The sequence below is a fragment of the Orycteropus afer genome, unplaced genomic scaffold (assembly GCF_000298275.1).
Source record: "Orycteropus afer afer isolate SDZICR_OR568_19922 unplaced genomic scaffold, OryAfe1.0 scaffold00034, whole genome shotgun sequence".
Classification (NCBI taxonomy): Eukaryota; Metazoa; Chordata; class Mammalia; order Tubulidentata; family Orycteropodidae; genus Orycteropus; species Orycteropus afer.
This window is the reverse complement of record NW_006921621.1, coordinates 2,111,461-2,114,906: the sequence shown is the minus strand read 5'-3', so window position 1 is coordinate 2,114,906 and position 3,446 is coordinate 2,111,461.

Sequence of the window (3,446 nt, the reverse complement as noted above, 5' to 3'; positions counted from 1 at the left end):
TAAGTGAATCTAAAAGCCCATGACACAGTCATTTTTAATTTTGCTGAGACCGGAATGTGTGCTCCCTCTGAGGCTTGTGTGTGGAAATGAGTCATTTAGAAATGAGTGAGCCCAGAAGTCTGCCCCGCATCCGTCCCTCAGCTCTGGGGTTCGTATTTCTTCCCAATCTCACTTAATCCTTCAACAGTCCAGCAAGGTGGGTGTCATTATCTCCACTCCAAAGTTGATGAAACTGCAAAACTCAAAGGCTATCATAATGTACTTGAGATTTAGGCATTCTCCAAGGTCTTAAGGTACATATACACAAAGTCAGAGAGCATCATCTGAAATATATTCATGAGAGAAAAAACTAGGAACTTGGGAAAAGACGGTCACACAGTAAGGCATTAAACATAGCCAGGAACTTCCTGGCAGCCAACGTAAAGAGAAAATACAACAAAGTTCAACAAAAGTATATAGCTTAGCATTTCAATATCCATGCCATTGCTTATAGAATCATCTGTACTTGCCTATTAGATAATGTTTAAAGAAATTTCTTCAAAGAGCCAGGTTACCATTAGTGTCAGAGCTTCTGTCTCAAGAAAGTTTCCCTCACTGATATCCAGGTGGCAAATCTCACCCTCCACATCACACTGACAATATTACTAAAATCTGTATTCTCACTAGCAACATGGGAACCAGTATAATTATTTATTTCAAATTTTTATTAAAAAAAAAGAACTGCTTTTTAGTATTGTTTTCCTAAAAATAACAACAGGATAGTGCTAAATATACCCAAAAAATATGCCTCAATGGATGGCCAAGAAAAGAAACAAGCCATTTGGTATCCAACATGCCAAATGATCACAAAAATCTCCAAGGAACATTTTCTTATTATGAATAAATACATATTTCTTATAAATATATTCATGATAAATATGATCATGAAACAAACTCAAAGCCAAACTCACTGCCATCGAGTTGATTCTGACTCATAACGACCACCTTTGGGTTTCTGAGGCACCAAATCTTTACGGAAGTAGATTGCCTGGTCTTCCTTCCACAGAGTGGCTGGTGCATTTCAACTGCCATCTTTCTGGTTAGGAGTCAAATGTTTTAGCACTACACCACCAGAACTCCTTAATCATGAAACAAAAAAGTATTAAATATAAATATAAATATAGTCAAAACCACCAAAAAGCCCAGAAGGCTCGATAGGTAGGCATAACAAAAAGAATTAATTCCCATTTTAAAGATTTTCCAGAAAACAGAAAAAGAGCAAATTCTGCCCAGTTCACATTAGAAGAATACTATCATCTTGATTCTAAAACACTTAAGTCTACTCATCAAGAGCAAAAGAGTACAAAAGTAACCAAAATCTCAGAGAAGAAGCAGATAGAAGCCTACAAGGCAGATAGCTTACTCAAGCCCCAACCTCATCTACCCTGAGACCAGAACCAGATGGTGCCCTGCTACCACCACTGATCATTCTGACCGGTGTCACAATAGATGGTTCCACAATAGATGGGAGCAAAATGTAGAACAAAACTCAAATTTAAAAAAAAAGGATGTCCAGTAAGATAGAGGAATAGGCAGACAAGTGACACAGACCCTCTTCAACAAAGAAAGGAAAAAACCAATTGACAGAGATACAGATGATAATCCTGGAGCCCTGAGCTTTGAAAGGAACTATACAGAAGTGGATTAGGCACCAACTAGTGGAAAAACCTGAATGATAACAGTGAGCACAGAGATGGTCGGAGCTGCAGACTGTCAGCTACTCTGATGAGACCAACAGCCTGAATATTTCCAAGTGGTGTTGAGACCTGAGAATTGACCTAAAGATCAGCTCTGATCACTAAGACTGCAGGGACAACTGTGCAGCTGGCCTATGACTAGGAAGGGAAACAGCAAGGAGGGAAACAACCTGAGCTGTTGACTTTCAGCTGTCCAAAGGACACAGCTATTTTGATTGTTTACATGTGGCAGCCATTTTGGATATTTAAAGTGACCGAGGGTACAGCCATTTTGAATGTTTACAAGCGGTGACCATTTTGGATGTTTAAAGTCACCAAGGATGCAGTCATTTTGAATGTTTACAAGTAGCAACCATTTTGGATATTAAAATGATAGCATTCTCATTTCGGTTCCAGGGACCTAAGAATAGGCTCTGTTTGCCAAGGTTGCAGGGACATACAAGAGGCTGACAACAGGAAAAGAGACAGGTAGCAAATGTATAAGTGTTGTCAACTAATGAATACAGGAGCACAGCACAGTACCCTGGTTGCATAGCTAACATACAAACAAAGCAAAAATCGTGGGCAAGTCACTCCAACATACAATCACCAATTAAATACAAACACAAAAACGTCACAATACCTTGGAGACAACAGAGCATCACAATTCACACAAAGAACCAAGAAAAAGCAGGAGAAACAAGGGACAAGGATACAGACCCAAAACACATCCCTGAGGAAGATGCAGCATTGGAACTCCCTGATAAGGAATTCAAAAGAATTATATTTAGGTATCTTCAAAGTATTGAGGGACAGATCAAGGAAAACACAGACAAAACCTTAGAAGAATTTCAGAAAAAAATACAAGAACAAAATGACAAAATAAATGAAAAAATAGAAATGATTATAAATCTAAGATAGAAATCCAGAAGATTAATACTAAGGTGTCAAAAATAGATAACACATTGAAAGGGCAAAGGAGTAGAATTGATGCAATGGAAGATAGAATTAATGAGATGGAAGACAAATATCTGAATACTTCTTTGGAAAGAGATCAGTCAGAAAAAAGATCAAAACAAAATGAAGAAAGCCTAAGGTTCGTGTGAGATACCATCAGAAGGAATAACCTACGTGCCATTGGAATTCCAGAACAGGAAAAGAAAAATAATAGCACTGAGAAAATTGTCCAAGATTTGTTGGAGAACTTCCTTGATATGATGAAAGATGAGAATATATCCATTTGGGAAGTCCAATGAACCCCAAACAGGATAGACCCCAAAAGAAAATCACCCAGATATATATCATCATCAAACTTACCAAAGCAAAAGACTAAGAAAAAGAATCATGAAAGCAGCATGGGAGAAATGAAAAGTTACCTACAGGGGGCAAACAATAAGACTAAGCTTGGATTTCTCGACAGAAATCATACAGGCGAGAAGACAATGGGATGGTATACACAAAACCCTGAAAGAGAAAAATTTCCAACCAAGAATTATGTACCCAGCAAAATTGTCCTTCAAATATGATGATGAGATTAGGACATTTCCAGATAAGAAGAAATTAAGGGAATTTGTTAAAACCAGACCAACCTTACAAGAAATGCTAAAGGGAGTCCTTTGGACAGAGAAGCAACAACAGCCAACAACAACTGACCATTAACACATATTATGATATAACCCAGAAACCAACCCAGCTATGGAAGTATCCAAAGTAAATAAGCCTACAAGATTG